The 24145-nt window shown below is 41.7% G+C and overlaps 1 long non-coding RNA gene across 1 annotated transcript in view; it reads right to left on the minus strand.

The window, feature by feature from the left end:
* Nucleotides 1–24145, minus strand: part of LOC137072064 (uncharacterized) — a 119411-nt gene that overhangs the window by 81353 nt on the left and 13913 nt on the right. The gene's annotated exons all lie outside the window — the stretch shown is intronic.

A 24145-nucleotide genomic window follows, 5' to 3' on the forward strand; every position in this document is an offset into this window, starting at 1 on the left:
ATTTTATGTTCGTACCAATGGTAGAGGGAAACAGAATTCTTTTTGACACTATATTGTTCAAAACATTTTGCGTGGTCTGCTGAGGGTTGCACAGAATGTGGCGGTGGATGGCAGCTCTGAAACTAAAGGACATTACCGTTGCTTTTGAAATTATTTTTTAGATTTATGCTCTTAACAAAAGAGATTGCTTCTTAAAACTTAAGTGTTATATAGGCAAAACATGAAACATTATGAGCCAAAACAGTGAATAACACTGATTATATGCAAGTGGGTAGGATATATTTGGCAGCAAGTAAACATTTTGTCCTAAAAAGCTGATGGGTAAGAAGCAGGAAAAATGGGCAAGCATAGAGATTTGAGCAAGTTGGACAAGGGCCAAATTGTAATGGCTAGACGAGCATCTCCAAAACTGCAGCTCTTGTGGGGTGTTCCTGATCTGTATGGTCAGTATCTATTAAAAGAGGTCAAATGAAGTAACAGTGGTGAACCGGCGACAGGGTCATGGGTGGCCAAGGATCACTGATGCACGTGGAGAGCAAAGGCTGGCCCATGTGGTCCAATCAAACAGACAAGCTACTGTAGCTCAAATTGCTCCAGTTAATGCTGGCTCTGATAGAAAGGTGTCACAATACACAGTGCAGGGGGGGGGGTGGGGGGTGTAGGTCTATACAACTGATGCCTTTCCTGGTTCGGTTGAAACACGCCCCATAATTACAGCCAAATGCAGCAGACTCATATTCTGACTAGAACTGACCTATCGGTAAGCCCCTCCCTTTGATCGCAGATGAGCCAATTGCAGTTGAGCATCACTTGCACCGGAACTCTGATATCTTTAGGTTTCAGCGCCATAGAGAAACATTGGAAAATCTGAAGCTCGGTTTGATGCTGTTTCTGCTACAAAAATAGTAAAACGATATTTCCTGGGTTACTGTAACACCGACTCAACATTAAAAAATCCTGGGTTAAAAACAACCCTAGTTGGGTTGAAAATGGACAAACCCAGAAATTGGGTTATTTGAATGGGTCCATTCAATGGGTTCAAACAACCCAATTTCTGGGTTTGCCCATTTTCAACCCAACTTGGGTTGTTATTAACCCAGCATTTTTAAGAGTGCAGATATCCTGAGTGGAATTATTTAGTTTTTTTGGTTGTCATACTCTAAGTTACGATTAAAGTTAGGTAACTAACTGTTCTCATGTAACGGTGTGTGTTCAATCAAAAACACATAAAGGATGGTCTACATTTCAGTCTCTCCATATTAGTGGGTTACATGTAAATGAATTTAACCTAACCCTGTGGTGAACAGTGTTGATCCTGGATGTTATCATCTGCGATCGTAATGAGGCTTCTCCTCATATTCGTCTGTATCGTTTAGTGTGTTTTTGTAAACATTTTTGATATTTCTGTAAGTTTAAATATGTTTGAGAGACTCCTATTTTGATGGGTATTCTAGTTTACGTGAAAGGGAGAGAGCTCGCACACAGTTTATCGGAGTTGTTTTGCAGATACAGATGCCAGTTATAAAGAGTAATAAACGAAAAGTTGTTAATAAACGAATATGTTGGTTTATGAGTGTTTTTGTGTAATTTGCTGTGTATGTTAATGATAATACAACGCAGAGAGTTTGTAAATAAGACGTTAATGCGCACGCTTTGTTTGTTCAGCTCTTATAGTGATTTTTTTTTTGGAGTGAAAAACGATGTAATAAACTTTATAAACCATCAGTAAAGTTTGGTCATCATTCAGACAGGGTATGCGCTACATTTTGTGTCCAAAAACATCTTGGGATGAGGTTTTCCCACTGACAGCTGTCATTGTAAGACATAGCAAATCCGTTTGTTTGTCCGAGTTAGCAAAAGAAACAAAGGGGGGCGGGGCTTACCGATAGTTCAATTGAGCATGACAACGTCAGGCTAATGTACACCCTATCATGAAAACGGAATTCCCTGGTGGCCGTGGCCTCTTTCATCAGGATAATGTGCCCTGCCACAAAGCAAACATGTTTCAGGAATGATTTGAGAGCACAAGTCTGAGGTGTTGACTTGGCCTGCAAATTCCCCAGATCTCAATCCAGTCAAGCATCTGTGGGATGTGCTGAAGAAAAGTCCGATCCTTGGAGGCCCCACCTCGCAACCTCACAACCACCTCATTTCCTTTAGAAATAATCCTTATATGCTGATTTTCTGCTCAAGAAACATTTCTTATTATTAACAATTCGATTCGCTGTGGCGACCCCTGAAGGGAAAAGCTGAAAGAAGAAGAACAAGAACAATGCAAATTTTTCTGGAAACTTTGATGGTTTTTTTTGTTTTTGTTTTTTTTTTTACAGAATTATTTTAAGAATAAAAGGTTCAAAAGAACAGCTTTTATTTGAAATGGATATGATTTGTAACATTATAATTCTTTATTGTCACAATTTAATGCATATTTAATGGTACAGTGTACATCATGCTATAGAAATAAAGTTAGTTCATTTAATTTCATGGTGATTTTAATATGGCTGAAGATTTAGCCCAGTATCTGATTAGCTAATAGCTAAAATAGAATTACTTTTGAGCAATATCTAACAGGGTCTGAAAGCATCCCTGATGTCTGCAGTGTCCTTACAAGTGCAAAATACAAATAATAAATAGAAAAAAGTGCTATACGATAGGATTTCTGACCTGTCAAACATGCACTAGAGGAAGGCTTTGAAAATAACAAGAGCCTTTTAAACTGAGTGGTGTCCAAGGATTTGTTAAGTGCATATGCTAAAAGCATCAGACCACAAGGTTTTCCTGTTTATGGGTCAAAGGTGAGTCTGCTGTGAGCTCCTCTTATACAGACACAGGATATTGGTCTTGTATGATGAGCTTGTACTTCAATTCTTGACTGCCCCTTTTATAAAAGTTGTGTGTTTGCATACTGACTGCAGCAGATACACAGTGCGGTTTATCAGTGCTGCACAACTTGTAATGAACAGACTATTTAAAGCTGTGAATGTGGATGCAGTGTCTGTCGGCTCTAGTACATTGTAATGGATGAATTAATTTGCTAACAAGCTCAAATCAGATTGTTAGACAACAATTATAATGCGAGCATCTGGTGAATAAATTAGAATAAGCTTAGGTTTGGTTAATGTGTAATTGGTCATTCTGGGACATACCAGTGTTTTTAATTCCAGGGTTTGTGTTGTGAATCTATAGCTGCATTAATTTATCATTCCCAGGGCTTTAGTTTCAGAATAACTCTCTAATCAAACACAACATGAGGCAGAAACATACAGCTTTGTTCACTATGTCATACAAGTTTACTTCAGATACTTATTTCTGAAGAAAAAAAATAGTACATACACTGAACAAAATTATGAAAACAACACTTTTTTTGCCCCCATTTTTGATAAGCTGAACCCATTTACACAAAAAACTTTTCTTTGAAATCTTGTTCACAAATCAGTCTAAATCAGTGTTAGTGAGCACTTCTCCTTTGCCGAGATAATCCATCCACCTCACAGGTGTGGCATATCAAGATGCTGATTAGACAGCATGGTTATTGTACAGGTGTTCAATGGGGGGTGGGGGTATTGGAAGGGACTGGAAAACCGGATATTGGCAGGGACTGGAAATCACTTTTGCATACACCAATCCAGAGCATCCCAAACATGTTCAATGGGTGACATGTCCCGTAAGTATGCTGGCTATTCAATAACTGGGATGTTTTAAAACATGTGATATAAATGTGATAAGACTGCCTTTTATTGTGGCCAGCCTAAGGCACACCTATGCAATAATCATATTGTCTAATTAGCATTTTGATATGCCATACACTGTTAGAAAAAAAAGGTACATTGCTGTCACTGGGGCAGTACCCTTAGGTAAAAAAACGAAAAGGTACTAATATGTACCTTTAAGATACTACTCTGTACCTTTAAGGTACTAATACACACTCTTTAAGTACTGATATGTACCTTTTAAGGGGTGAGTAAAGAACAAAGATTCACTTTTGTACCTTAGGGTAACGCCCCAGTGACAGCACTGTACCTTTTTTTCTGACAGTGTACCTGTGAGGTGAATTGATTTTTTCGGACAAAGGAGAAGTGCTCACTTACACAGATTTGTGAACATTATTTGCGAGAAACAGGCCTTTTGTGTACATAGAAAACGTCTTAGATCTCTAAAAAAAAATCAACAACAAGTATGCTCGACCCTATACCGACTAAGTTACTAAAAGAGATGCTTCCAGAGATCATAGATCCTCTTCTTATTATCATTAATTCACATTTGAAAGTAGGATATGTACCAAAAACTTTTAAGTTGGCTATTATTAAACCACGTATTTAAAAAACGCAACTTGATCCTACAGAATTAGTCAATTACAGGCCAATCTCAAATCTACCTTATAGTAGGTGTATCACCACTGCCTAGTTGTTGTGGCCAAACAATGTTTAATTTCACTTCCAGTTTATACTGTATACTGCTCACTATATATATATATATATATATATATATATATATATATATATATATATATATATATATATATATATATATAGTGAGCAGTATACAGTATAAACTGGAAGTGGTACTGCATTCTTAACTGCCTTCACTCTCAGAATTGTTTTGTTGCAAAAATAATACCTTTAGGGTTACAACAGCTTGTCACTGGGGGAGTACACCTAGGAGGTTCTGGGTCTACCTTAATATGTGCCTTTTAAGGGTGAAAAAGTTACAAAGATGTCCTTTTACTGCCAGTGACAAGTTGTTGTACCCCTAAAGGTGCAATTTGTATTTAAAAAAAAATCAGAGTGTGTTATTTTATAGAAAAGGAGAGAATAAGCTTATAAATGCATCTGTGCTTGAATGCATGCATTTCTGTCTTTCTATCTCCATCTTCTGCAGCTGAAGTAAAACTCAATTTTGTTGAGCTCCGCCAAACAGGAGGGCTGGGGTGTGGATCAGTGTTACTAAATTAGGAAAGGTGTAAACCCGTACAGGAGGAAGAATACTCCAGGTATTTAGATTCTGGTACATCACTTGGCCCAGTTCCTTTACACCACGGTAACTTCACAGCTATAGCTCTGATTTAATCAGTTTAGGAAAGCCAGTAAAGATTTCACTTATTTTTTTATTTTTTTTTGTATACATTCATTTTGAATAGATTTACAGTAGGTGATTTACATTTTTTTAAAGCTTTTTGAATACCAAATCTTATTTTTTAATAAAGATATGATATTACAGCATTATATTATGATTTAAGATATTAAGATTTAATAAAAAAGTATAATATATATATATATATATATATATATATATATATATATATATATATATATATATATATATATATATATATAAATATATATATATATATAAATATTATATATATATATATATATATATATATATATATATATATATATATATATATATATATATATATATATATATAATTTATTTATTTATTTATTTTGGGTATGAAAGTATGTTAAACACTGGTAAAGTGCAAACAATCACATACAAAAATGACTTTTTGGCATACCATAAAAATAACCTGTAGCCCATTTGAATTGTATAACAATTAGGCCTTCCATCTTACAGTGAAAATCATATAGCCTACCAAAATTTCATTAACAGTAGAAGTGCTCTGTTCTCCACCGGTTCTCCCCACACAACAACTCAATTTGTCTCCCCTAATTGTTGTTCTGTCTAATCCTGGCCTGTCTCTAGTTATCTGTGGTCTGTGATATGAGTATGAATAAACATTTACAATTTCCTCAGCGTCCAAACTGTCATTGCCATCCATTGTTTTCCTATTGTTGAAATTGACCGCACTCCCTCCAATTACGTCACTTCCGTTCTTGACATTTTTAGATGCGGAAGTAAAATTCTCTCACAAAAACGACTCCAGAAGCAGTAGCATATTTATAAGTATTTTTTAAAGAAAATCTAGTTCCTATAATATTTTTCTAAACATTGATTCAGGGCTCTTACTTGCATATGCCCTTTAATGCTTCAGCATACCAAGACATTTTGGACAATTTCATGCTCCCAACTTTGTGGGAACAGTTTGGGGATGGCCCCTTCCTGTGCCAACATGACCTCACACCAGTGCACAAAGCAAGGTCCATAAAGACATGGATGAGGGAGTTTGGTGTGGAGGAACTTGACTGGCCTGCACAGAGTCCTGACCTCAACTCGATAGAACACCTTTGGGTTGAATTAGAGCGGAGACTGAGAGCCAGACCTTCTCGTCCAACATCAGTGCCTGACCTCACAAATGCGTTTCTAGAAGAATGGTCAAAAATTCCCACAAACACACTCCTAAACCTTGAGGAAAGTCTTCCTTGAAAAACTGAAGCTGTTATAGCTGCAAAGGGTGGGCTAACTCCATATTAAACCCAACAGATTTAAGAGTGGGATGTCATTAAAGTTATGTGCATTTATAGGCAGGCGTCCCAAGACTTTTGGCAATATAATGTTTCACAAACAGTAAATAAAAATAAAAAGTACAGATCCCAAACTGGAATGGAATTATGATCGTCTCATTATCAAATTAATTCTAATTAATCATAATAATTGAGCTTTTAAAATAGGAACAACACAGAGCGGTTGTAAAACTTGAACTCTGAAATCATAGCTGAAATAAACAACAAAAGAAGTCTAATCTACTGTATCCTTTGATATCCAAGGACAGTTCAATCATTAAAACTGGTAGAAATCTCACTGTGTTTGTCATGTCAACAAATGTCTATTAAAGTCCGGGACATTTTAAGGGTCAGGAAAAATGAGAAGTTGACTAATCCTAAAAACCAACATGAATTTTATTCATGACTTCACAGTGGGGGTGTCTCTGGAGGGTAGCAGGTGCCGAGGTTTCAGCGGGTATTAACCGCAGCGCTTCAGCAGCATCCAAGTTTAATTAATGCTGGGAAGCAGAGCGAAGAAGCGGGGAGCGGCAGGATGGCATTGGGGTAGATAGCAGCCACTGTGTGGGTGTGCCAAGTGCCCTCAGGTTAGTGCCACGTCCTTTGCCAAGGCCGAAGGTGGGGACGGTGATGTCATGAAACAGCGGCTATGCTTGCTAGCCAAGTGTCTAAACTTACAAGAAGGACAAGAAACAGCTTTATAATCAGAGAGAGCAGAAACGTAATCTTGGGATCGGGATTAATCAGTTTGCTGAGAGAATATAACTAGTTTAATTTGACTCCAGCACAAAACACGTCTATGTTGTTTTTGATGCTGGACATCACAATGTTAGCCAAATCATTAACAATATAGGGCCACATTCACGAAAACATTTAATCTTACCACTGAGTTCTAAAATGGCAGTAAAATTTCTTAGTTACGAGTTTTCTCTTTAAACCCATTCACAAAGCTGCTGAGAGAAACATTTTCTAAGGGATAAAGAGAAGTCTTAAACTAAGATTAAGCACTGGGTTGAACTCGTTGATATAGATGATGTTAACACGCTTACTATCAATGCCCACAGTTACAGAAATTGTCTTTCTAATTAGCGTGAGGTAATCTGCCATCATTTTGTTTTATTAAAGATACATTTATTATCACTATTGCTTCAATGTTGTAATGTATTTGGGCGGATTGCAGCAATAGCCATTAGGATTGTTTAGTAATTGGGCCTAGTGACTTAGGAGTCATCTTTACTACTCCTAGCCTTTCATGGATTTAGGAGCTAGTTTTAGTGCTAAAATGCTTTGTGAAATACTCCTGCACCTGCCAAGTCATCTATAGTGATAAAACACAATATCTTAAAGGAATACGTTTTTTTTTTTTTTTTCATAAATAAATTTGGCTCACTTTCAGTGTTTTGATTGGATTTTGAGAATGAATAAAGGTTTAAATATGGATTTGGTTAAATCATACAAAGATACTTACATGTTGTAAGTCACTTTAGAAGACTTACAACATGCGTAAAAAAATAAGTTCTGTGATGAAACTCTAGACGGTGCAGGCTGATAGGTCCTCAACTCAATCTGCTTGCAATCACGTTGTTCTCTATAGGGCACCGCTGATTGGTTTAGGGTCTTGCTATATCAGCAGCCAATGAGCTCTCTGTTTAACCTTCTAATACTTGGTCAGCATTTGCTGTTGCAGTGTGCTTTCAGAAACCCTCCACCTTCCCCAACTCCACTTGTATAGATCTGCTACTCATGTATTGAATATTCTACAGCAGCAGCATGTCTTACCTGCTCACATCGTGTATGTATTGTCAGTAGCAAGTGCTCTGAAGCAGAAGCAATAATAAACAGCAACAGCAACTAGATGAGTAAAGAAAGAAATTGGCTTGAGAATGTCAGACCAGGATGTTTGAAAAAGTTGTAAAAGCTTGAAGGCTTTATGTTTAAAATAGGCTTAGTTTGACGTTTAAAGTTCAAATGTTTTGAAGGTAAAATGGTATTCACAATAGGGGTGACCCTATATAGTCGAAAATGTGATGCTTCGATAGGAGGAGCTTGTTTTGAGGACCAATCTCACCATTGATTCTTCATAGAGGTGTTAGGAATTGAGGATCATGCCATTTTGGCGATATGGCGGTGCTAAATAGCCCCTTTCACACATATAGTCTTTACTGGCAAATCAAGCTAAATTATCTTTTTTCAACGTGTTGCACTCGAGACCTAGCCTTCTGTTACATCCATCAGCACTGCGGCTCCGCAGTTGGATACTATTATGTGCTTCTCATGTTTTTAAGAGCAAAAACGTGTTCTATTTGATCACCCCCTTATGCCTTTCACTCAGATGTCAAAATACAGTATGTTGTCAAATTGAACAGATTCAGCACTTCTTCTCATGCGGGCGACTGAAGACAACGGCGTAGCGTTTAAAGAGACTGACAACACAGAGTTTACTGGTATTTTGGTGCTGATGTGTGTATAGCATTTTGTGTATTTACTAGTAAAGTCATTTAAGTAATTTCCTGGCAATTTCCTGGGATTGCTGTGTGAAAGAGGCTAATGTCTGATTTCACATAGAACTACCGGTTTTCATCGCACACAATTTGAAAAGACTCAAAATTTGAAAGAACAGACACAGGCACACAGTTTGAAAAAACAGACACAAGCAGAGTGAAAGACTAGATTTTTGCCGTTTTGATCAGGGTACAAGTCGTTTCAAAACATTTTAGCTTGTTCTAATTAGATTTTTAAATGCTATTAGTTTAGTGACAATGACTGCCACTCCAGTTTATCATTTATTGTTTTCTCTGCAGTTATTAAAATACAAAGTTAAAAATTCTGTCTATACTTTTGTTATTTTAATAATTCTTTTATTTTTATTGTATTTATTGTTCACTCAAGGATATCTAATATAACTGTTTTGAATAGGTGTTCCCCTGTAGCCTATTTTAGGTATTTTGCGCACATTTGTTCTGGACCTTGTGACTAAATTCTAACAATTACTTTTTTATTTTTTATTTATTAGAAGGGTATATTCTGTTCTAATTTGATTCTGTAAATTAAATTTAGATTTTTCAGTGCATCTGTACTTAGAGCGTGCTCGCACAGGCATTGTAGCCGATTCATTTAATTTGCCGACAAGTGAAATACGAATCTTGTCTGCAGTGTGGCATTTCTGCAATTATTAATATGTTATTTTTTTAGGTTTATTGAGCCAAAATGTTTTTATATTCTTCTATATCTTTGTGTGATGTTTCATACATAGTGGCTTTAAAATATGAAGGTTTTCCGAACATTTATCCCTCCACACGATTCGACTATAGGCTTAACATGACCATTCCATGTAAATCCTTAGTCTGGGACACCCCTAGTTGATATATGTAGCTAGTACGGTTGGTTGGTTGGTTGGTTGGTTGGTTGGTTGGAGTTTAAAGATGTCATGAACGTTTTTTTTAATTTATTTTTTATACTGTTGTCTGAGGTCAACTAATGACGTTTGTGTGGTTATTACATTCAAAAATATCATAACTAATAAGTAATAGGCTGTTTTCTACACTGGTTTTGAGTCTCTCTCCTGAACGCTGGGTTTTGATGGGCGTGCCGCACTGGAGACTTGGAAGTAAACGCCCACGGCTAGGATTGGGTAAGATTTGCATATTTAATAAGCTTCAGCTCCTGTCATGTCTAGCCCCTGTCCGTTCAGTTCACATGAGGGAGAGGTTGTTTTGAAAGCGGCAACTGAAATTATTTAAGTACTAAGTGATTTATTAATAAACTTATTATTTATTAATAATAAGTGATTTATTTCTCATCCACCCACGATTGATTGGACTATTATTTTTGTATTACACTGCCCGCAAGATCGTTCAATGTAAGCACAAACCGCGCATATGTGTGTGTGTGTGTGTGTGTGTGTGTGTGTGTGTGTGTGTGTGTGTGTGTGTGTTTGTGTGTGTGTGTGTGTGTGTGTGTGTGTGTGTGTGTGTGTGTGTGTGTGTGTGTGTGTGTGTGTGTGTGTGTGTGTGTTTCGCACTTATATCAAACGATCTTGCTGGCCCCCCTTCAAATGTCAAGTCAAGAGAGAGAGAGAGAGAGAGAGAATAGCGCAGAACAAAAAAGGTATATTATGAGATTCATTGGCCTGTCGACGGGCTTACGTTTTGATAGCCCGTCTGAAAAACACACAGCACCAGGATGTTGGGCTTTGCAAGCCCTGGCCCATACATGTCTGAGTCCAGCGTACTAAAAGTATGTTCTGTTAGACACATAAGTACACATAATCAAAACAATCTATAACAATGCAATACTATCACCAATAAAAACATGTTTTTCTCACATAAGTGTGTTTCACCATTCCTGTCAAATCCAATTTAAAAGAAATAGCATTGTGTTTTAATATCAAATGTCTGTAAATCTAGCATCGACCTGAAAACTATTCCGCAGTAAAATTAAGTGAACGCCATATTCCCCACATCAGCTGGAACTCCATTAAAAATAAAGTTCAACCACACATTCCTAATATTATGATCTGAAGGAAGCTTATGCAGCGACTGTGTTCTTCCAAAACCAGGAATAGCGCAATTTCTTGCTATCTTCTTTGACGTGTTTATTGCTGCTGGCAAAAAAACCATAAGTCGGAACAGTTAGACAAGATATAGTAACCCGAGTCAGAACAGTCTGAAAGCCGATGGCTGTAAAAACCAGGAGACAAAAGACAGCGAGCTTGGGGGCAGGTCTTCATAAGGTCTATATAGCATTTTATATTTGTGGAAAAATCATTTAAACACATTTAAAGTTCAGAGTCAACTGTCATAATAAAAAAAATTCTCCAAATAAGACAAATCTCATTACTCTTCAAAAAGGGCTAATGCATGCTAGTGTACTCACTGCACACACAATTTAAGAATATTTCTTTTACAAACAAATCTAAATTACCATTTCAATTAATATCTACATATTACATAATGGCATGCGTTTTGGGTTGCAATTACATAATAGCGTCATAGCGCAATGATGTCACAAATGCCTTTAGTAACTTCCCTAGAAAATTAGCTGGCAACAGTTTCTGTAATCTTAACCTAACTGTAAATACACTCGTAACATCAGGTAAATTAGAACTTTACAGTCTTCTGGTAATAATTTCCAGTAGATGCTGGGAAATGTTCGATCATCAGTGGTCAGGCTGATGAGATCTGACTCACGGTCACACAAATCTGAAATGAGAATGCATTATTGCATAAACATTTCCTATTGAATCAGTAAGCTGCCTGCAGTTGCAAAAAAAGCCTTGACGTGGGATGCCGATCAGGGCTGATTTACAACCTCTCATCACGAACATTATTCATATGAGATGTACAGTGAATTTCAGAATACTGGGGCGCAGGGGTAATACGAAGGAAACGGGCATCTGGGACTCGTCCTGCCATTTTAGACATGTATTTATGCATTTGAACAGCTCTGAGCAATTAAACTGAGCTCTTCCTCTCCAGAGCTTCCCTGAAAACTTCCCCTGTTCCTTGTTTAGTCAAGGTAGAAATATGTAAAGCGATGGAAGAAAGGAAGAACTGGGATAAAAGTAGCAACAATGCGGGCGCTGGGCCACTCTCAGCCTCGCCTGAGCTCCAATCCCCAGAGTCTCCACAGAATCAATGTGCTGTAAGGGATAATGCAGGAGAGCCTACAATGCCCCCTACTGCTCAGGAGTGGAATTGCACCACACTCTTAAAAATAAGGGTATTTTCAGGGAACCATTTTTGGTTCCCAAAAGAGCCTTTCAGTGAACAGTTCTTTAAAGGATCAAGTTTTATAACACACTCTTTAAAATAAAGGTTCCAAAACTGGATATGCACAATGATGCCATAAAAGAACCATATTTGGTTCCTCAAATAACCTTTCTGTGATCATGTTCTTTTATTAGAGTAAAAAACATTTTAATAATCTAAAAGAACCTTTTCACTATAAAGAGCCTTTGTGGAATGAAAAGTTTCAATGGATGGTAAAGAAACCTTCAATGAATAAAGAACCATTACTCACCCATCAATAAAGAACCTTTACTTGTAAGTGTGTGCAAAGAACATTTAAAATAATCTAAAGAACTTTTTTTCCATTATAAAGAATGTTTGTGGAATGTAAATGTTCGATAAATGTCAAAGGTCCTTCATGGAACCATATATGCCATGACAGAACCGTTTTAAATGACAAAAGTGTGACAAAATGACATGCTGAAACATGTTACATGGCATAATGACTCAGCATGAGTTTGAGGTTGTCTTTCTTGGGTGAATCTCTTTAATATGATATTCCAAACTGTGTGTCTTTCTTCTGCTAAACAAAATCTGTGAATTTTGGAAGCATTTATGATGTATAAATTCATACAAAAAGGCTGAAATGTGTTTTTCACAAAAGGAAAGGGATTTAAATGATGAACAAATAATTGATTTTTTTTTCTTTAAAGTGCACAATAAATAATGTTATTGTCTCCCAAAAGAAAGAATCTACTTACAGTTACTACTCTTCACTAGCTAACATAATTTGTTGGGTCAGTACCCAGTTTATTTGGATCATCTTGCTCCTCAGAATCACAATTCTGATTAATAAGGATGTACATATTTTCTACCAGGTATTAAAAATTTTGTGTTTTAAATTGTGCAGGTCTCTGGCTAACTTATTATTGTAAAATTGTTAATTAAGCTGTGTGACACTATTCTAACAACTGTGTCTATTAATGCTGATTGTCTGTCATACTTACTACTTTAGGTATATGATCAGGGATGTAGTGGAGGCTACATGGACGTAAACGCCATTTACGCACCTTCCAAAATTCGTAAATAGCGTTTACCCACCTCCAAGGTGCGTTTATCCACCTCTAAATAGCCTACAGTTCCTAAGCCATTTTAAATTAAGCTTATGTCGTTTTAGTTTCATATTGTTCATTTTCATTGGTTGTTTGTTGTACAGATAGACAAAGTCTTTCATATTGCGCTGCGACTGTCAGTGTGAGTAGTGGGAAGTTCGGATAATTTTACTGACTCGGATCTTTGAGTCTTAGCAAAATTAACTAATCTTTTCTCTTTCCGTCTCTATGGGACTGACAGGAAGAACAAAAGACTCGGATCTCACCGGTCGATTCAGAATCAGAACCCATTTGTTGCGTATTGCGCATGCACAGTCAACACAATGAACGAATCACTCTCTGAGACAACTCGGTAGTCCCGAGTCATATTAAAGATACTTTCAAAATGGAAAATATTTGGTTTTATTGTTTTTTTAGTTTAGCAAAATCGTCTGTTAAATTAATGTTGGCAGCCATTACACTTGTGGAAACTACAGTGCAACTGATATTGTCTTTCTTCTGTTAATTACAGAAACTGAGTTTTCTTTAAATTAAAATCTGTTATAGGCACCAAATTCATCCTTCTGTCGTTAATCTGCACCTGCCTCATTAGCAATTGGCAAAAACTGTAATCAGCAACTATTTTGATAATCGATTAGTCGGCTTGAGTAATTTTTTAAGACAAAAGTAAAATTCGTTGATTCCAGCTTGTTTTATGTGAATATCTCTCGTATGTGCTCATATTAGCCACCTCGTAAAATTAGTATGAATTGCCGTGAGATCGGGCTGCATACACCGGTAGGCAGTGGCCCACCTTACCGTGACCACGATGCGGTCACCCAGAATTTATAGTTTACTCACCTCTTTTTTTACCACTACACCTCTGTATATGATGAAGGATTTAGCTAGACTGACAAGCCAGACCCACATCAAGATGTTTGGTCTGGAAACTCACCAATGACAGGGCTCAATCCGAGGGGCGCAATAAATGGTTGTCTTTCAAACTCCCTCTGCACGCGATAGGATAGAGCTACAACCAACCAAAGCAACGAAGGTGAAGCAGAGCTAGTTGATAGACTAAGCATTCGCCGTATCTGGTCGGCAAAACCCCGAACACATCTTCCCTTTTTAAGAATGACTTCAGTGTCGTTCTTTGTTCTTTTCTCAGAGAAAAGCTTAACTCCAAGTCTTCCAGAGTCGCGGTCAAAGCTGATTCGAAAGACCGCCACTGTTCGCCAGTTTCTGTGTTTACTAGAAGCACGCAAGCGCAACTCGGCTGTCGTCATTATCGCCCCGCCCACTGACTCTATACACGATGTGATTGGCCCGGCAAGAGTTAGGGGAATACAGCTCAGAAGGGTATTGACAGTTCCTAGACGACACTCGTGGGCAGATTAGATTTGCTGCCGCTAGGGTGCGTCTAGATTTCTAGGCTAGGATTGTTACTAGGATGTTTTACAAACTTTAATGTTAGTATTCATGTTAGTGCTGGGCTAACGTTATTGATGCAGTTCCCGCATGTACGCCACAATAAATTAGACATACATGGGTTTGTTGATCTACATACTCTTGCTAATGCTGATGGCCAGGAATTACATCAATATCTCAATAATTGTACCTCAAAATGAGTATTGTATTACTGAGATACGTCCTCTTGTGATAAAGGATCGGGTTGAATAACTAATTCTTCCAATGTTTCATCATCGGACTCGTGCTCGTATTGATATGGTAAAATCGACATCTTCGTTACTATCCTGCTGAGCTTAAGGAAGCCTCCAGAGCTGAAGTTCAGTTATGGTAATGGCCGTTTAGCTTCCGAAACACGCGTTTTAAAAGATAGATGAATCACAACAGACTGGGCCATCTGGCCAATCAGAGCACAGTAGACTTGTGGAAATCATTAAAAAATGTGGTGATGTGCAATATTATGCAAAAATTAAAGTGCTTTTTCATGCATGTAAATCTGTTTCAGGAGAAATTTAAAACTAAATTAGAAACCTTTAAATTAGCATAATGGGGCACTTTAAACAGACTAATTTTAATTTAAAAAATGTGACATCTCTGATCTGAAAGAACTGTTAAAGCGAGGTTGTCAGCTCTGATGTTGCTTGCTCAAGGCTTTCAGACTTTGATTTAGTACAAAACCACAAAACCAAAGGTAGTTTAAGACTCACTGCATAGACAAGCACAAGAGCATATTTAACTCTGAAGAATAGGCCATCTCATAAAGAGGGTGAAGGTCCAAGTATTTCTGTCATTTCAGTGTGCAGGAGTGAATCTGTCAGAAAAGACACTGAGAAATCAATCACAGCCAAAGTCATGGCAACTGTGAAGTTTACCATTCAGAGTGGATCGGTTTGACAGGCAGGTTATATAGCATAACATAACAGAGCGTCTAAAGCAGTCAGCCCAGTGGCCCCAAGAGTAATAAAGCTAAATATGGCCACTTTAGGCCCACTTAAGTAAAGTCTGTGATTATTAATAATTGTATAATGAGAGAGGGCAGCGAAGTAAAGCCACACTTCAATAGATCATTATTACAGTGTTTGCATGGTACATTATCCTTAAAATATGACCTTTAAAGGGTCACTTTACCCACAAAATAACAGTGTTATCGCTGACTTACCCTCATAAAAAAAGAAAACTAAGCTACCATACAATAAATGCAGTTATTATTTTAGTTTTAGTGATTTTTAGTGATTAGTACTTTATTTCAGGTACTATAGGTCACTAGTAATGCCCTTTTTTTGTAAAATAAGTCTTTGGTGTCCCGAGAGTGTGTATGTGATTATAAAGTTTTAGCTCAAAATAACGCACATATCAAAAAAATAAATAAAAAAGGCATGTTAAATTTCCCACTTTTCAGGGCAAACAAACGTGCCGTTTTTGTTTGTATCCCTTTAAATGCAAATGAACTGGTGCCTCCAGGACCCTTTCAAGAAAAGAGTGGACCTTCAAGAGTATGTGTCCAGTGTCAGGACAATCTCATCTCACTGAATGAAAATGGCAGAAAAGAAACTCTCAGTAATGGTGTTCAGTTCAAACTGGAGTCGGACAATAATGTCTTAGAGCCAGAGAATAAATGCTGCATGGAGATAGAACAGTGTGGCAAGGGGGGCGTGGTTCAGCGAGGTCTGCAGCGGGAGAGAGGGCCGCGGGACGAGCGGTAAGTGAGTGGGTTGGACGCAGATTAATAACACCTGTCTCTTGTTCCAGTAATGAGCGCGGAGAGGGTATAAAACCTCGGTGGAACCAGAGACCAGGGAGAGAGAGAGACGGACGGTTGATGCACAAACCCCAGAGACTGAGTAACCGGAACCCGGAAGTGCCGACCCGGAAGTGATCGTTGTGACATTGAGAAAGAGAAACTATACACCACGGAGTGTGTTTTGACAGTAAATGAGAATAAATAAAGAAAGCATCAACCGTCTAGCCGACCCCCGTGTCCTCTTCCTTCCTTCCATTATCGAACTTTGTTACACTGGTGCCGAAACCCGGGAAGGAAGTAGGACCGCGCCGCCGCCATGACAACACCAACGCCCTCCGCCTCGCCGTTTGCGGACATCATCACCTCTCTCGCGGCCCTCCATCAGGAACAACACCAGGCCATGCTGGACCTGCGGGCGGACCAGGAGCGCCGCTTCGAGGCCATCGTCCGCGGCCAGCAAGAGGACCGCGAGAGGTTCCGGAGCTGGATCGACCGGGAGGTTCGCGCCGAAGCCGCCGGGCTCGCCAGCGCACCGGTCCACGTGCCCCTACACAAGATGGGGCCACAGGACGATCCCGAGGCCTTCATAGACCTATTTCAGAAGGCCGCAGAGGCCTGCGGGTGGCCCCGGGCACAGTGGCTGGTGCACCTCATTCCTCTGCTGACCGGAGAAGCCCAGGCGGCCGCCCAACAACTGCCGGTGGCGAACCTCCTGGAATATGAAGACCTGAAGAGGGCCATCATCCAGCGGGTCGGCCGGACCCCAGAGCAGCACCGCCGGAGGTTCCGCTCGCTGGAGTGGGGCGAGGCCGGCCGACCCTTCGCGATGGCCCAACAGCTCCGGGACGCGTGCCGCAAATGGCTATTGGCCGGTGGAAGCGACGTGGACCACATCGTCGATCTGGTGGTACTGGAGCAGTTTATCGCTCGGCTACCCAAGAAGACCGCCGAGTGGGTCCAGTGCCACCGGCCCACGTCGCTGGAGACGGCCATCCACCTGGCGGACGGCCATCCACCTGGCGGAGGACCATCTGGTGGCGTGCCCGGGGGTCGGCGCACCCCTTTTAACCTCTCGCTCTCTCTCTCCCCCCTCTGTGTCTCCCTCTCCTCCTATCCCTCTCCCCAGGTCCCGTCCTCCAGGCCCTCCTCGCGTTCCCCCCAGAGGCCGGGGTGGGATGGGCCCAGGACCGTCCGGGAGTTCGCGGGCTCCGCCCAGGGGGGCGGGGCCGCTGGGGGCGGGTGGCGACAATGGCTCCGGTTTCACACCCTCCCCGCGCTCATTTTCCAACCCACTCCCCGCCGCAGGGGTGGCGGGTAAGCCTGGGCTGGCCTGCTGGCGGTGCGGTGATCCGGATCATTTTGTGGACCGATGTCCGAGGATGGACATCGGGACAATGATCCGGATCCCGGACGTCCAGCGGACCACCCCCGATCAAGCAGGAGAGTACCAAATTCCTGTAAGTATCAAGGGGGGTACATATCAGGCCTTGGTGGATTCAGGATGTAACCAAACCTCGATCCATCAAAGCCTGATGCAGCCTGGGGCATTGGATACAAGCCGTATGGTTAAGGTGCGGTGTGTGCACGGGGATGTGGTGGAATATCCGGTTGTCCCAGTCACGATACAGTTTAGGGGGGAAAAGCATAGTGTAGAGGTGGCGGTTAGTCCACACCTCCGGCATCCGCTAATTCTGGGGACAAATTGGCCCGCCTTTTCGGCGTTATTGGGGTCGTTATGCGCGGATGCCGCTTGGGAGAAGAAGGCGCGGAGGGGGGCGGCGCGAGTGCAGCTTGGGGAGACTGAGACGGGACCCTTGAGGACAGCTTCAGCGGAACCGAGCGGGGTCGAGAGACTGATTCTCTCGGACCGCGATGACTTTCCGCTGGAGCAGTCACAAGATGAGACCCTCAAAAATGCCTTCCAACAGGTCCGATCGATTGACGGTCAGTCTCTCCAACCTGCCTTGCCTGTCTCGTATCCATATTTAAGGATCGGTTGTATCGAGTGACCCAAGACACTCAGACAAAGCTAGATACAACCCAGCTGTTAGTACCAAAGAGCCGCCGGGAAATGCTTTTCCAGGCGGCTCATTCGAACCCAATGGCGGGCCACCTGGGACAGGCGGCCACGCTGAATCGTTTAATGACCCGATTTTTTTGGCCAGGCATTCATGACAATGTGCGCAGGTGGTGCGCGTCTTGTCCGAAATGTCAGTTGGTGAATCCACTGGCCGCCCCAAAAGCGCCATTGCGCCCCCTTCCATTAATGCAGGTCCCCTTCGAGAGAATTGCGATGGACCTCATCGGGCCATTAGAGCGATCCGCACGCGGACATCGTTTTGCGCTAGTTATCGTGGACTACGCAACACGATATCCGGAAGCAGTGGCTCTCCGCAACATCTCGGCGAAGAGTGTTGCGGACGCACTGTTTCGTTTAATCTCCCGGGTGGGGATTCCGAAGGAAATCCTCACTGATCAAGGCACGGCGTTTATGTCACGCACGTTAAGCGAATTGTACGGATTATTGGGCATTAAATCCATTCGAACCAGCGTCTATCACCCACAAACAGACGGCTTGGTCGAACGATTTAATCGCACTCTTAAATCCATGATCCGTAAATTCGTACAGGAAGACGCCAAAAATTGGGATCGGTGGTTAGAACCCCTCTTATTTGCTGTGCGCGAGGTCCCGCAAGCCTCCACGGGGTTTTCCCCCTTCGAGCTTCTCTACGGTCGGCAGCCACGGGGGGTGCTGGACGTCCTACGAGAAACTTGGGAGGAGGGGCCTTCGTTGGCCAAAAACGAAATTCAGTACGTCATGGACTTGCGAACAAAACTCCACACATTGGGGCGGCTATCTAGGGAGAATTTGTTGCAAGCCCAGGACCGCCAGAGCCGGTCATATAACAGGGGTACTAAACTACGCAAATTCACACCGGGAGAGAAAGTGCTCGTTCTACTCCCAACGTCGAGCTCAAAATTAATGTCAAAGTGGCAGGGGCCGTTTGAGGTCGCACGACAGATAGGTGAGCTCGATTATGAAGTGATACGATCCGATAGGAACGGGGCACGTCAAATATACCACCTCAACCTGCTAAAAAAATGGAATGAGGTGGAATCGGTGTTGTTGGCAACGGTGATCGGGGGAGAGGATGATCTCGGGCCAGAGGCGAGCATTAAAGCGCAATCAGTCGCGTTGGCCCCTGGGGGAGATCACCTCTCACCGTTACAACTCACTGATTTATCGAAATTGCAGGCGGAGTTCGCTGACGTGTTCTCGCCCCTACCGGGACGTACCGACTTGATTCAGCACCATATCGAGACCGAGCCGGGCGTGGTAGTTCGCAGCCGGCCGTATCGCTTGCCTGAACACAAGAAAAAAGTAGTTCAGGAAGAATTAGGCGCAATGCTCGACATGGGAGTAATCGAGGAGTCCAACAGTGACTGGGCGAGCCCGATAGTTTTGGTTCCCAAAACAGACGGCTCGGTCAGGTTCTGTGTGGACTACCGCAAGGTGAACGCTGTGTCGAAATTCGACGCGTATCCAATGCCGCGGGTTGACGAGTTGCTTGATCGGTTAGGCACGGCTCGATTTTATTCGACACTGGACTTAACAAAGGGCTATTGGCAGATCCCCTTGTCTCCATTGTCCAAAGAAAAAACAGCTTTCACCACGCCGTTTGGATTACACCAATTTGTCACGCTTCCTTTCGGCTTGTTCGGGGCACCCGCAACCTTCCAGCGACTCATGGATAGGATTTTGCGTCCCCATGCTGCATATGCTGCTGCGTACCTGGATGACATAGTGATTTATAGTCACGATTGGCAGCGGCATATGCAGCATGTGAGGGCGGTCCTAAGGTCGCTGAGGGGAGCGGGGCTCACGGCCAATCCGAAGAAGTGTGCGATTGGGCGGGTGGAAGTAAGGTATCTGGGCTTCCACTTGGGTCATGGGCAGGTGCGTCCCCAAATTGATAAGACTGCCGCAATTGCAACCTGTCCGAGGCCCAAGACCAAAAAGGAGGTAAGACAGTTCTTGGGGCTGGCGGGATATTATAGACGGTTTATACCAAATTATTCGGGCCTCACCAGCCCTTTGACTGATCTTACTAGAAAGGGGCTACCAGATACGGTCCAGTGGACGGAGCCGTGTCAACAGGCTTTTACCCAAGTGAAGGCTGCTCTATGTGGCGGGCCGCTTTTACACTCCCCTGACTTTTCTCTCCCTTTCTTGTTGCAGACTGACGCGTCGGACAGGGGGCTGGGCGCAGTCCTGGCCCAGGAGGTGGAGGGGGGAGAGCGGCCGGTGCTGTACATTAGCCGTAAGCTCTCCAAGAGGGAAGCTAAGTACAGCACCATAGAGAAGGAGTGTTTGGCCATCAGATGGGCCGTTCTCACTCTCCGCTATTACCTCCTGGGGCGGGAGTTCACTCTCTGTTCGGACCACGCTCCTCTCCAATGGCTCCACCGCATGAAGGATACCAACGCGCGGATCACCCGTTGGTATCTGGCTCTTCAGCCGTTTAAGTTCAAGGTGGTCCACAGGCCGGGTGCTCAGATGGCTGTGGCCGATTTCCTCTCCAGAAATGGGGGGGGGGGGGGGGGGCTGCAGGCCGGACGGCTCCCCGGCCTGAGTCGGGCGGTGGGGGTATGTGGCAAGGGGGGCGTGGTTCAGCGAGGTCTGCAGCGGGAGAGAGGGCCGCGGGACGAGCGGTAAGTGAGTGGGTTGGACGCAGATTAATAACACCTGTCTCTTGCTCCAGTAATGAGCGCGGAGAGGGTATAAAACCTCGGTGGAACCAGAGACCAGGGAGAGAGAGAGACGGACGGTTGATGCACAAACCCCAGAGACTGAGTAACCGGAACCCGGAAGTGCCGACCCGGAAGTGATCGTTGTGACATTGAGAAAGAGAAACTATACACCACGGAGTGTGTTTTGACAGTAAATGAGAATAAATAAAGAAAGCATCAACCGTCTAGCCGACCCCCGTGTCCTCTTCCTTCCTTCCATTATCGAACTTTGTTACAAACAGATATAGTTGTTTAATTACCGTTATAACCCATTTGTCATCTTGCTTTTGTTCACTACTAGTACAACCCATAACCTTCCAATGACGAACAGTGAGGCCGCCAATGTCCGAATTTGGCGCTGACAGATTAAAGTTCCAATCTCCTCCCAAAAATCCCCAAAATGTCTTTTACTGCCTCTGTGACAAATTCACTCAGAGAAGCTGTCAATCTCAGCTGTCAACCATGACGTCACTCGAATACATGGAGGGGTGGGGTTTATGACCAATACTGGGACCAACCACCTGGGGGCGAGCGAGACGCATTGGCTTCAGTTTTCAGCACGAGTGTGGATGGCTTGGTACAAACGTGCTGTTGAGGACCCTGTCTGAATGATTGCAGAAACTTTACTAATGAGTTTTATGATGTTTATTGTACTTCACACTAAAGATGAAGTGTCTGTTTTACTGTCTTATCCATACTGAATCTCCCTTCCATTATCAAATTTGTAAGGAAGCGAGAATTTGTCTCTCTCCCTTATTTGTCCAAGAAAATTTGCAGAATTTGTCTGCTGTGTATATCACAGCATACACAGCGAATTACACAAAAACACTCGGTACAACTAATAGTAAACAAATATGCACAGACCTTTTCAGGTGGTGCTTAATAAACTGATAAACTTTATATACGTAAAACAACTCAGATTAATTAATAAAGAGGGCTCTCTTTCTTTTATTACTGCTGTGACATAAACAAACCTAAACCTGCTCCAGTGACAAAAACAATGGCGGACTGTGTACAGCTCCTTCAGGGCGGGTCTACGGTGAACTGGGAGTGTCTATAAATGTGGGAGGGGCCTGTGCAAAGCTACATCACTTTGCCCAGAATCTGCAAACGGCTTGTTCTGAGAAAGTGCTTACGATTTATGGGGATTTTAAAAAAGCACTGGGAGGATATTTAGCATTATAGGTTGGTTGTGTACACACACTGCCAACACACGTTTGTTCAAACACAATGTAAAAGTGAAAGTTTGCTCTTTAAAACTTTTGAAACCTAATTTTGTTGTGTTCAAGTCATTGGAAAGAAAATGTAAATGATGACAGAATTATAGACTAAAACTTAGTTAGTTACCAAGACTTTTATAATTTAACCTTTTGTATTTTTTATGTTATCTAATTTTATTTCAGTAGATTGAATGGTTTTATTTTTAGTTAACAATAACAACACTGACACAAACTTCAGTTATATACCTGGAGGGGATTCTGCATAAGGTCAGCTGGAACCGGGAACAACACCTGATGTGCTTGCATTATAAGAAGAATAATGCCATCTACACTAATTAGTCTCACTGTTTATCTCGAGGTTACAGTAGTCGGCCGGATCCAGGCTGTATCCAGATCAGATGGTGGATCTGCGCCTAGACAAGACCACCATGCATCCCTGAAGTATCAGCAGAGACCGTGTCAACTAGACTCAGGCCTCCTTCACTTCACTTTCCCTCTGTACAGATGAAAACATTATTGAATATATTGGAAATATCAGGGGCAAAGGACAAACAATGCAATTACAAGTAATTTGGCAGTCATTTTGCAAAGAAAAACTATGTATTAAAACATGCTTGCCTATAGACTCAACACTCAAAACTCAAAACTTACACACATAACATGCATGCCATCACCGATCTCACAGATTCATGTTTTTCTTTTTTTTCTTTTTTAAGTTTACCTGAAGATGATACCAGGATGTTTCAAGGTTTGAATTTTCTAGCCACCAAACACAGATGACCGGCGCGAATACGATGAGAGTTTTCTATTTTGGTTGAAAATAGTGTCGTGTAAGTGGCCCCGAAGTAAATAACTAATGATTATTTACAAACAGTAAAGCTGCTTTGAAACAATGTATAATGTGAAGAGTACTATATAAATGAAGGTGACGACTATAAAAAGCTTGTTTCTTAAAAATTAATATATTCATAATCTCTGTGCAAATTGAAAACTGTGCTGTTGGATCTTCAAAATTGGTCTCAGGGTTAAACAGTTTAAAGGTGTAATGAACTGGCTTTTTACATTTTTTTATACTGTTGTCTGAGGTCAACTAATGATGTTCATGTGGTTTTTACATTCAAAAACATCATAACTAATAAGTAATAGGCTATTTTCTACACTGGTTTTGAGGCTCTCTCCTGAACGGAGAATCGGCAACCGGAATGATTATCTCAATCACAAGGCTCATAGACGTCTTTATCAAACAAACACAATTATTTATTTCTCATCGACCCGCGATTGATTGGAATATTACTTTTATATTACACATAGCCCGCAAGATCGGACGATATAAGCGTGAACCGCGCGCACACACACACGTTCAGCGCCGCCCTTCAGATGTCAACGAGAGAGAGAGAGAGAGAGAGAGAGAGAGAGAGAGAGAGAGAGAGACTGAATATAATGAGATCCATCGGCCTGCTAGGCTTTGCGAGCCCTGGCCCATACGTGTCTGAGTCCAGCGTGCTAAAGGTATGCTCTGTTAGACACGTACACATAAGCAAAACAATCTATAACAATGCAACACTATTACATATAAAAACATGTTTTACTCACGTCGGTGTGTTGCACCATTCCTGTCGGATCCAAATCCAGCATCGACTGGAGATTTGTTTACAAATGATTCCGCAGTGAACAGAAGTGAACACACAAACGTTCTTCCCCA

Source organism: Pseudorasbora parva, chromosome 3 (genome assembly GCF_024679245.1).
Source record: "Pseudorasbora parva isolate DD20220531a chromosome 3, ASM2467924v1, whole genome shotgun sequence".
Taxonomy (NCBI): domain Eukaryota; kingdom Metazoa; phylum Chordata; class Actinopteri; order Cypriniformes; family Gobionidae; genus Pseudorasbora; species Pseudorasbora parva.